Raw genomic sequence first — 11,853 nt, forward strand, 5'->3', positions numbered from 1 at the left:
CAGAAAATGAATACTCGGGAAGTTCCTGCCACTTTCCAGACTTTTCACTCATGACTAAAACCGGTGCTTCCAGAGGCACACACTTCCCAACCTGCGCATGTGTATGTTTGCCCCAAAGTCTTTATTTTCATGCTTTAGCCCATGAAGTATGGACATGCTTTTTAACAAATGCCCCTTTTCATTTGAAAAAAGCACATTTTCCCCAATGAATATGGAGCCCTGCTTGTTCTTGGGAAGGTAAACAAGGCCAAGCCAGGCTTGGAGGAGAAAGATGGCGGCGCTCCACAAACCCAAACATGGTGTCTTCCTACAAGCAGGGAGACTGGGGGGCAGATGGCACAGGGGACCAAGGAGAGACCTTCTGCACGTGGGGTTTCCTCCAAAGGGCCTTTCCTGCAGGCGCTTGTGTCCAGACAGATTAATAGCAAGACAGGCAGGAAGCATGTTTGCAGGCGACACAAAATTGGGCAGGGCAGCTAAAATCCTGTGAGACATAAATAAAAATCAAAATGCTCTTGACAGGTACTGGGCTGAAAGCAACAGAATTAGATTCAAGAGGGAGAAGTGCCAGGTTCTGCACCCAGGGAAGGGGAACCCAGTGCACAGCCACCAGATGGGGGTACTTGGCTCATCAGCACTGCAAGAAAGAAGGCTCTTGGAACTGTCATAGATCACAGGTTGGCTGTGGGTCAACCATGTGATGTGGCTGCAGAAAAAGCTAATGCTGGCTGTATCACTTCCACATCGTGTGAGGGCCCAGTTTCCCTCTAGTTGGCACTGGTCAGGCCTCAGTGGGAGTCCTGTGTCCTGTTCTGGGCACCACAGTTGAGGAAAGACGCAGACAAGCTGGGAAGGGTCCGGAGGAGGCAACGAGGATGATCCAGGGACTGGAGACAAAGCCCTGTGGGGAGAGACGGAAAGCACTGGGCCTGCTTAGCCTCGAGAAGAGAAGACTGGGGGGAGATGGGGTCGCACTTTTCAAATGCTTGGAAGGCTGTCACACAGAGAAGGGCCAGGATCTCTTCTCAATCATCCCAGAGTGCAGGATCCAGAATAACGCTCAAGTCACGGAAAGCCAGATGCTGGCTGGACGTCAGGAAGATCTCCCTGACGGTCAGAGCAGCAGATCGGTGAAACCCCTGAGCGAGCGGGGTGCTGGGCCCTCCCACTCGGCACTTGGACAGCATCTGAGAGGGATGGTGCAACTTGCAGGCCTGCACCGAGCGGCCAGCTGGACTCCGTGACCTTGCAGGTCCCCTCCAACCCTACCATTCCATGACTGTATTAGATGGTTCAGGCTCAGGGTCCACGAGGACTCCGTGCCCGGCCTGTTGGGGCCCTGGCTGCTCCACACACCGCATCTGCCTCATTCCCACACTCGGCCCTGAAACCGAGGCCCCACGGATACATTTATTTATTGATTTATTTTATTTAGGCAGCTTATATGCCGCCCCCTTCGCATAAGCCTCGGGGCGGCTCACAATACATGGGATACATGCCCGGGTTTGTTGGGGTGCTTAACAAATGTGCTTTGATCACGCAGCCTTTGGGACCTGAGAGGAGGGGAAACACACCACCGGATTCTGGGACTGCCAATACGCGCAGCTCAATCCCCTGCCTTGCTTTTGCAGGCCAATAGGCCCTGATTAACATTCTGCGTGGTCGTTATCGGGCAATCGGGAGCTGCTTTCTGGTTTAAGGGGCTGGCATGGCAATTCGGCTCAAGTTTATAGATTCATATGTTGCATCACATTCATATTTGATTGTGTTTTCTCTGCGGGGAATATTAAAGAGATTATCATCGCCCTGTTGTTCTAGCATGCTTCTTCGCAAAACTTGCACAAAATACAAAATCTGCTTGCCTTGGTGACGGTAATTTCCACTTTCAAATAAGCAAGGGGATGACAATAGCTCTCTGCAAACATTTTGCTCCTCGGGGAGAGATTGCCAGCCCCCACTCTGGCCTGAGGCCAATCTGCCTTCTTCTCAAGAAGGAGGACTGACTCTTTGGTTGGTCGCTTGCTTGCCTGTGCCGGACTCAAGCGCCCTGCTTGATGCCGGCCGGCCAGGTGATGGCCAGCCAGGTGTGCCCTACCGTTGGTTGGTCATTTATCAGAGCCTGCATAATTCTCCTCTTCCTCTCAATCTCATCCACGGGAACCCTGTGAGTTGGGCTGGGCCAAGAGTCTGTGATTGCCCCAAGGTCACCCGGTTTGCCCCACGGCTGAGTGGGGCCAGCACCGGATGCCCTGCAGACAAAACAGGTCCCCGATTGGCATCACATCTTGCTGCGCAAACGGATGGGGCCAAATGGTTGACTCACAATCACCATTCAAACAGTTCACCACAGCCTGGCCTCCTCGCTCTGCAGTCCAACTGGACGGGCAAGTCCGAGCTTTCCAGGCCCTCCCTCTGCACTGCGCTTTGATCTTGAGGGGGGCTGCACTTGGGTAGTGGGTCAAACTGAGGCTGTTTGCCTCTTCAGGCACCACCCTAGATGAGTCCATGGAAGATGTGCCTAGTCCGGTCACAGCAACTGCAGGGGCCTGGCTAGTCAAAACTCGCGGCGGGAGAGAGACGGGAAGGCGGAAGTGGCGTGGCAATAGCAAAGGCAGGGAGAAGGCGGCAAGGCTAGAACCCTGGAGAGGGGAGAAAAAGCAGGGCGCAGGGGGAGAGAACTGAGCAAGGGACCAGGAAGGAGAGGGGAAGGCAGCTGGGGACAGGGAGTGGGGAGGAATGGTGAGGAATGGGTGGGATGGAGGGAAACTGCCAGACTGGGGGCTGGGAAGGGAGTCAGGGCAGTGGGGAGAGTCCCGAAGGGGACCCGTGGGGCCAGGGAGCCTTCTTGGTCTCCCTGCTGGCTGCTCGGTGAGTGGCAGGTTCTGGAGTAGGACAGAAGTGACATTTTCCAAGCATGTAAAGAATACATTTCCGAAGGGGGCAGCGAGTGGAGGACTGCACTGGGGCCACCGCAGGTCCCTGGGGCAGGAGCCTCTCCCGGCAGATGGTCCTCCGTCAGCCCTGCTGCCCAGCCCTCTGTTGCTCAGGAAGGGAAGGCGCTCCTTGTCCCAGGCTTCCGAGTCCCACCCTGGGGGGCTGATGCCCCCACCGTGCTCCACCTTCCTTGCATGCTTGCCGATGCCCAGGGAGTGGGATCGTGTGTGTCGTCAGCAGGAATGTGGGGCAGGGAAGCCCATGACTGCCCCTGGAAGCACCCGCTTCCAACAGCTGCCAGCCACGCTCCCCCCAGTGAGCCCACAGTGCCCCCGGGATACCCGCAGGAAACTGAGGGAAGGGGGGCCCTGGGACCCCCTGTCCTATGTCATCCATGGGGCACAGCAGGCCTCCCAGGCGACTTCCAAGCGTCACCTGAACCAGTTGCAGAAAGGGGTGGGCAGGATGGGTGCAAGGGGGTGCAACGAGCTGAGCTGAGCACACGTCCCGTGGATTTGGAAATGGGCCAGGCGGCTGTCCTCAAATATGGCAGCCGGAAGCACTGTATCCCAGAGGAGGGGCTGCCTTTCTTCCCACTGCCTAAGAAATGCGTGAATCCAGCTTCAGTGAGAATAAAAGCGAAGCGGGTGTGTCATCCGGTGCTGGGACCCTGCTCCGTGGAGGCCGCAGGGAGCGGCCTTCGCTCCCTCCAGGGAACCCTCTGACACTGCAGCTTCCCCAAGAACCCGAATGCAGGAGATGAGTTTGCCGGGGTGACGCGAATCAGCCCATCCTTCTCTCCAAATGACCTTATTCTCCCAGAAGCACCACCGGTCTCCAGTGAGACCTGAGCCGATCCAGCCTGGTGCCTGGCAAGCCCCGGGGGAGCCCTGACTCTCACTCATCAGAGGTGAGGCATGAGCAGCTATCAGGATTCCTGCACACTGCTTAAAACCCAGAGAACGGAAGCAGCTGCTTCATATTCCTCACTCAAAGCACATCCTTTCCTGCATCAGACCCCAAGCCGCGCAGTGACTGGCAGCCGCACTCAGGATGCCCGCTGGCTGCTGGCCCAGCAGGCACCAAGCCAGTCACTGGCCCTCCGAGGAAGAAGCGGAAGCGGACGATGGAGCAGGAGGGGCACGATCAGCCCCGCGTCCGAAGCACCCTTCCCCGCGAGGGAAGGCAGAGGCAGGGGAGCAGAGTCCGATCTTGCTCTCCATGCCTGCGAGGGACAAGAGACGAGGCCCTTAATCCGCCTCGGGAGAAAGATTGCACTCTGCTGCCATTACAGCCAGGGATCATTTTTCTCAGTGTGCAATATTTCAAGGCGATCAGTGGTCCGTTAATTATCCTTGATATTCTCTCAATGATCAGGTGGCACTAAAGGGAGAGAAAGAGCCCTGCAGAAAGGTTACCCAGAGAATCATTTTTTGTCAGTCACAGTTATTTCTGATAATAGTCCAAAGTTCAACGGCATCCTTATTGCTGCTCCGGTTTCAATTGATTTTGCTAAAGTTCAGGCCGGCGCTTCAAGCCTGGGGCTGCAGCAGGCACGTTCCGGGGGCTCCCCGGGAACTCTTTGCATTCCAGGCAGGTACGCCAGCGAGGGCCATTCGTGAGGGCCGCAAAGCTACGGCCGGGCCGGTGCCGGGCCGAGGGAGCTTGCTTCCAGATCACCAAGTAAATACCTAGCAGTAATTACAACTTTAAATTCTAAGTGGTGATCTATAGTAGTAATATCACATGGATAGGCAAGACGGGAGCTTTCAGCCATCAGGGAATGGAGAGTTGGCAGAAGAATTAGATTAGTGGTGAAATGAAGGCAAGGCAGTGAAATTGAAAAATGAACAATGCCTTAGCCAGTGGTGCATGGCGGACTCTACTCGCCAACATGTCAGCCTGGGATGTATGGGTGCCCCATCTGCGGAGGGGAAGATCGAGTTCAGCTCCCCTCGTTGCTTGTTGCCGTGACATCCAAAATGGACCTCATCATTATCCAAAAAAATAATGCATATGTTTCCGTGAGTGCAGAGAGGGTAGCAATTTGCAGGCAGGAATCCTCCAGCTCGCCTGCGAGGAACTTCGCGTTCGAACAGCACAGACAGGGCTGAGACAGGGCGTGTGGCCTTGGCCGCATGTCCCAATCCGGCACGTACTGCTAGCACTGGACATTCCAGTGCCAGATGAAGGGCCAGGGCCGCAGCGTCCCTCCCCTGCTCCCCCAGGGCTGCTGGCTGGTGCGGAGAACTGCAGGCAGGGCCGTCGGGTGACTTAGAGCAGCCGTCCCTGTGCCATGGGCACACGATGGCAGCTGTGGTCCGGTGAATCCTTGCAGAAGGCGGCTCTGCCCCGCTCTGCCCCAGCAGAAGGCTCCTTGCCTCCAAAGGGACTGCAGCAGGGGGTGTGAGTGGCTGCCACCCCCACAAAACCTCCCCCCTCCTTCTCCTCCCCCCCTTAGGAAGGCAGGATCCCAGACAGCCCTGCGCCCCAGGGCACTCTCCAGCCGCAGGCCCGCACTGCCAGAGGGCCCCAGGCTGCGGAAGGCTTCCCGAGGCTCGCAGGGGCGCCTTCTTGGCTGCGCCGTTGTCCCATGGGGTCCTGCCTTGGCTCCCGCTCGCCACTCATCCCTCCCTGAAGAACAAGGTGAGCTGCAAGAGGGAGTTCAAATGCAGAAGACTCCAGCGCAAAATGCCACAGTGGACTTCCACTGATTTACAGGTGATGTTTTAAAATGTTATGCAAATTAAGCCGCACAATAAAAAGCAACCAAAATGCACATTTCCACATCAGCTGAAGTGGAGGCACATGCATCTTTCAGGGATTTGCATAGTGTGAAGGAGCTTGAGCACTTTGCATAAATGCATAGGAACATCTTTGTGCAAACTCTGCCAGGGAGCGTGCAATGAATGGCAGGCACCCGACAGTCTGCGAAATGGCAGCAGAATGGATGACACAACAGCTGCACATTCCTCACTGGCATCACTGGGGGTGGAGGGCTAGAAAGACCCCCTGCCAAAGATTTATTTTATTTTATTTTATTTAGTTTTTATATGCCATCCCAATACTAGAAGACCCCCCTACAGTGCACTCTTACCTCCCTGGAAGGAGCAATCTGTGCCAGGATCACTGGGGTGTTTGTGCACATATGTGCAAATGTGTGTACATCTGTGGGCACATCTGCATAGCTGGGGAACCCCGAGCCATGATCGCACCCTGCCCTGGGGGACAAAAGGGCCGTGCGCCCCGGGAGTCCGGGGGGATTCTGGCAGCCACCGCCCAGCGCTGCTCCGGGCCTCCCTGGGCTGCCCGGGAACCAGGCCCAGGGAGCAGCCTCGGCCAAGGCTCCCCAGGGCCCCCGTCCACCTGACACCCAAAGCCACGGCATCTCTGCTCCGCTGCACTGGGCTTCCCTTTTCGATGACAGCCAAACGCACATCCTCCGATGTATTCCTCAAAGCCCCAAAATACAACTTTTCCCGGAGTAATTACTTTTGATTTACTTGCAATAAATACACTGCTGTATTTTCCCTTTCCAATAATTGAACTTATTTATTTTTAACAAAGATTAAATGTCCTTCTGGAGCAGGGGATGAATGGGGTTGCCTGTAGGGAATCAATACCGAATCACTCACCATCATTCTCTGAGACACACACGCGTCCCCGGGAAGGTTCATCCCGGCTCAAAGATTATCTGGCCCAGTCAATGCAGACTTCGCAGGCACGATTGCCTGGGCACAGAGACACTGCCAATGCGGCGAGAATAAGCAAGGTGGCTCAGGGTCTACTGGTAGATATCGGCGGGGGGGTGCAATAGATCCTCAGGCATTTCAGACTCCCAACTGCTGGACAATGGCAACAGCTGCCTTTTTTGCAAGCAGGGTCCCAAAAATGGGAAACACTTGGGGAAGAAGCTAGGAAAGGGTTTTTCTATGGAAAGGTGGTGGTGAACAAAACTGATTTGTGGGATGAGAAGCACTCAGAGGTGAGAAGCTCCTTGACTCTTCTATTTATATGCTCACTCCTCTTCCCAAGCCATCACTTTGCACTTGTCTGCAGCTGGCAAACCTCAGATTGGGGGGGGGGGCAAACTAAATCCCCTGAGCATGAGATCTTCCCACCCCTGTTCTGTTTGCATGCCTCTGTCTAGGGGCAGCTCATCAGGGCAGATCTAACACCCCATGAGGGGTTTCCCTCCCTTTCCACACCATGGGCCTCTCGGGGGTGGCCCCACTGTGGCCAATCATCCATAGGCTTTGCTCCAGCGGAAAAAAAGTCTTTGCCACGAACCCGGGACGGCCTGCTAATGAGCCAGTCCATCTGTAAAGCACTCAGTTCGTTTGGCAAAGGGCACGCTTGGCCCTGGACCCCCTGCCTGCCCTGCAAGATGAATCCCCGCCCCGTCCATCCGTATATTGCAGAACACCTGTGCAATTCACCAAGGACAGAGTGGGGAGGGGAAGAGAGCAGGCACCGGAGCCAAGGGGCGCACAGATCTTGCTTCACTGATCTCCTGCTGGAAAAGTGGCGCGAACATTGCGCCAACCCAGAGATGCTGCTGAGAATAGCTTGCATCAGGTCCTCTGCCCCCCCCCCCCCACCTTCCCAGCCTGGGGCCCTCCACATGCTTTGAACAACAACTGTCCCCTGATCCCGTGGGCAGGATGCGACAGGCGCTGAAGTCAAAAGCAGACGAACAGCGCTGGGCTGGGGGCAGCAGATGCATGGGGGCTTCTCCTCGCCTGAACCACACAAAACCCAGCCAGGCGATTGCAGCCCACCCCCAAATCCCCTTTGCCCATGGCACTCAGCCAACAGACGCTGGCATGCTGACTCCAGAAGTCCACATCCAGCCCATTTTCTGCCAGGACGACGGTTCCTCCCAGGGCTAGCAGATGATGAATAGGGTATGCCTCAATTAATCCTCTCACTGTTAACCAAGTAATTAAATGTTAACAAATGTGCCTGTCACCAAAGCCTCAGCACAGAAGATTTTCTGAAATATTGAAAGGGCTGGAAACTAATGAGCAGCCCTGACACGGGGAAACTTGCAACTTGGGGACCACCTTGGTGCTGGAGGTGCGCACGGGGACAGCAGTCTGGTGGCAGGCTCACCGCAGCCCCAGCACGCGGGGGCATACCTCTCCTCCTCCACCCGCCCCCCCAGCACACCCCCCCCGCCGCCGGAGCAGCTCTCTCTCTGTGCTGCCACAGCGACGGAGGGACAGCGGCTCTTTCTGGAGTCCCTGCGTCAAGGTGCTTTGGGGAACAGCCCCGCTTGCGCAGGACGAGTCAGAAGGGATCGCTTGTCCCCACTGAACCCTGGAGGAACGAGCAGGACTTCCAGGAGCAGCTTAACTGGCTACTCTGAAGTACTTTGGCTGTCCTGAGGTGGCAAGTTCCCGGTGGAACCAGTTTTTATTTATTTATTTATATCCTGCCTTTTTCCTACAAAGGGCTCAAGGCAGCTTACATCATTCTCCTCCTCCATTTTATCCCCACAGCAACAACCCTGTGAGGTAGGTTGGGCTGAGAATCTGTGACTGGCCCAGAGTCACCGAGTTGGCTCCATGGCTGAGCGGGGACTAGAACCCAGATCGCCTGAGTCCCAGTCCCATGCTCTTAACCACTGCGCCACACTGGCTCTCAGTGGGGCTTTTCTGCCCCACTCAGCAAGGCCAGGGGCATTGGGAGGGCTGGGGCTCCAGTGGGCTCCACCAGGAATCCAGCGGGAGAGACTGGGGCTGCCCTGCAGTCCAATAGACCAAAACCCTCCAATGGCGGGTGACTTGAGTCCTGCGCTGAGCGGGCGGTTGGGCCCAGCGGCCTGCCAGGCTCCTCACAAGCACGCGCGCCTGTCCTCCCAGGCGTCACTTTCCTGAAGGAGAGAGCGCCTTGGAGACAGTGACATGCTGCGATAACAACATCCTTAAAACGAAGACCCGGTGTGCCCATTACTCACAGCCTCCCCGATTAATAGTCTGCACTGGTTCATCACCTAAAGTGAATCTAACTAAATCAAGTGAAATCAATCAGGGTTCAACCGACTGGAGCCCCGTTAACACAAGCTGACACTTGGCTTGCCTGCACCTCGGAGAGGGTGATCCTGGCCTTCTGTCCCAAGAAAACCCCCGTATTCCCGCGCTTTGCCCACACTGCCTGGACAAAGGAGTCTTGTCCCTGCTGCGGAGCGGGGCCTGGCAGGACAGCTCCGTCCCCAGGGGTGAACACGTGTGAAGAGTGGCCTTTTCCCTCTCGGCCATGACTTCCTCTCGGAGAACCAGGCTGCTTCTCCAAAGCAGTGTCTTGAGACCGCAAAACCCAAAAGCTGCTGATGGCCGCGCATCGTGCCCCGGCCAGGCGAAACACAGACACCAAGCCAGGCAACGGCCACCCTCGCCCAGCCCCTCTCGATCGCGTCCTGCCCCTACAACTGAGCCCGGCCCCAGCTGCCAGCCCCACATCTTTCTCCTGGCCAGATCAAGATGCCTCTTTCCCAAACCAAGCTCACGCTCTGACACCTCACTGGGCACAAGCAGCTTGGGGATCCCCTCCCCTCCGGCCCCAGCTGGGGCGCTGCTGTGGGCACCTCACCAGCTTCCAATCAGAAGACGGGCCAGAGTAGGTGGCAATCCCATCCAAAGGGGTCTTCCGATCTGTTTGCGAAGTAGATCCGGCTGCGATGAAGGTGAGCAAAGGCAGGGGGAGCATTTCTGCTGGGAAAGGCTGCTCAGGGGAGCCCTCCGTCCACAGAAGTGGAGACAGGGCCCGCCTGCAGCAGCACCCAGTTTTGCTGGCCGTGGGAAAACAGCCGGCTTTCCCCACCCCTTCCTGAGCTGCCTCAGGAGCACGGGCAAGCTGGGAAAGCAGGACTTGGCCCCTGAAGCAGGGCTTGGGGGCGATGGGTTCTGCACTGCAGAAAGCAATGCTCGCCTCCCATGACGGATTTGGGGTGGGCGTGCGCTCCCCCCTCCCCTGGCCAGCATCCCAGGGGCAGGAGGAGGGGTGAGGCTTGAGGGGGCCCTGCTGCAAGGCCTTCCTTTCCCACATCAGATTGAAGGAGGGGGTGGCCGGGCTGCCCTCCAAGCTGTCCGTCCTTCCTCAGGCCCCTTTCCTCAGGGAGGGCTCCCAGAGCAGGACCCCCACCTAAGGGCAGGAGGACACACAGGGAAGCAGGCGCTCCCTCAGGCATCCAGGACCTGAGCCATTTAGGGCTGTATAGGTCCTCACCCAAATAGGCTTTATAGGGCTTTATAGGTCCTCACTCCAGCTGGGCTGGAGGCAACGGGAGGAAGTTCAGGAGGGACCAGTGCCAGGTTCTGCACCGAGGAAAAGGGAACCGAACGCGCCGCTGCGGGATGGACGCCTGGCTGAGCGGCATGCGAGCGAGGGGCACCTTAGAAGCATTGTCGCTCACATGCTGAATACGAGCCAGCCCTGCGCGTGGCTGTGAAAGGGCAGGGGCTACGTCAGGCTGCACTGCTGGAAGAATCGCTCCCAAACCACCGGAAGCGCCAGTGCCCCTCGACTCAGCACTGGCCGGGCCCACCTGGAGTCCTGCGTCCAGCTCTGGGCGCCTCGGCCGAGGAAAGATGCAGACGAGCCGGGAAGGGCCCGGAGGAGGCAGCGAGGATGAGCCGGGACTGGAGACAAAGCCCTGGGAGGAGAGACGGAAAGCACTGGGCCTGCTTAGCCTCGAGAAGAGCAGGCTGCGGGGAGATGGGGGTCGCACTTTCCAAATGCTTGGAAGGCTGTCACATGGGCGGGGGGCGGCGGGGCATCTCTTCTCAATCATCCCAGAGTGCAGGACACGGAATAATGGGCTCGAATTACACGAAGCCAGATTCTGGCTGGACATCAGGAAAACAATTCTTGACTGTTAGCACAGTGTGACAGTGGAACCCGTGACCACGGGACGTGGTGGGCTGTCCCACCCTGGAGGCGTCCAAGATGCGGCTGGATGGCCATCGGTCGGGCGCTGAGCAGTGCGATGGACTAAATGGCCTCGAGCCCCCTTCAGCGCCCCCGTTCCGTGATTCCCCACCTGCCCCCTGGAGCCACACTCTTTTCCCACAAGTCTAGCACACACTGATTTATACACATGCACACCACTGATCTTATATATGCACGTGTACGCTGATTTATTCATGCGTATGCACACACAGCATATATAAAAGGTGCGATGCAACTGCTCTGAAGAATCCCAGGACAGAACAGCAGAGAGAGCACTGGGAGGCTATGCTGGGGTTAGCAACATGTGGCAGCCCAGTGAGGGGTGGAAAGCTTGCGAATTGCCCTCTGGGTTGAGGCCACATGGACAGGAGGCCAGAGTCCAGAACTCTTCCTTTCTGTTAGGCATTTTACCCTATCCCTTCGCTTGATCGACTGTAAGTACTTTCGGGTCTGAGAACTCCTTCAGGCAAGTCAGAACGACGCACAGCGGCCAGCTCAGGGCCTTCAGTTCAGCTTACCAGTCTGCGGCTACATCATCTTCGGACTCAGAATGCACGGGCGTACTTTGCTTTTACTGTCAATTATCTAAATTAGATTAGTGAAGTGCATGTTACTGATCACCTCATGAAATGAGTTTTGTTACTGTCTGTGTTCTTAAAAGAGGTGGTTTCTTGGAGGTAATTACAGGTAATGCAACGAGTTAGTTGACCTATGTGTGATCCCAGGCTGGAAATATGTGAGAGCTGTTTTCATGCAAATCAGGTGGTTCTCCGATGGCTTCCATACAAGAGCACAAAAGGATATCATGGGTCAAGTTTCTCTGCAATCTGCTGGTCGTTGGGGCAGCAGAATGTTCCTCTACAACAACTAAATGCATTTTGCTTTGGAAAAGTTACCCTTGGCTCCTGAATTAATTCTAAGAAGGGGGAATTGTTCCATTGTGTTTCAAGTCTCACTTCCATTCTG

The 11,853-nt window shown here is 56.4% G+C and overlaps 1 long non-coding RNA gene across 1 annotated transcript; it reads left to right on the forward strand.

Moving 5' to 3' along the window:
• The first annotated feature begins 865 nt into the window (after positions 1 to 865).
• LOC123030353 lies at positions 866 to 10,642 on the forward strand. The gene is made up of 3 exons (XR_006416082.1): positions 866 to 903; positions 5,249 to 5,253; positions 10,599 to 10,642. It is a non-coding gene; the product is annotated as an uncharacterized LOC123030353 (long non-coding RNA).
• The last annotated feature ends 1,211 nt before the right edge of the window (positions 10,643 to 11,853 follow it).

Source organism: Varanus komodoensis, unplaced genomic scaffold (genome assembly GCF_004798865.1).
Source record: "Varanus komodoensis strain SLA01 unplaced genomic scaffold, ASM479886v1 scaffold44_3, whole genome shotgun sequence".
Taxonomy (NCBI): Eukaryota; Metazoa; Chordata; class Lepidosauria; order Squamata; family Varanidae; genus Varanus; species Varanus komodoensis.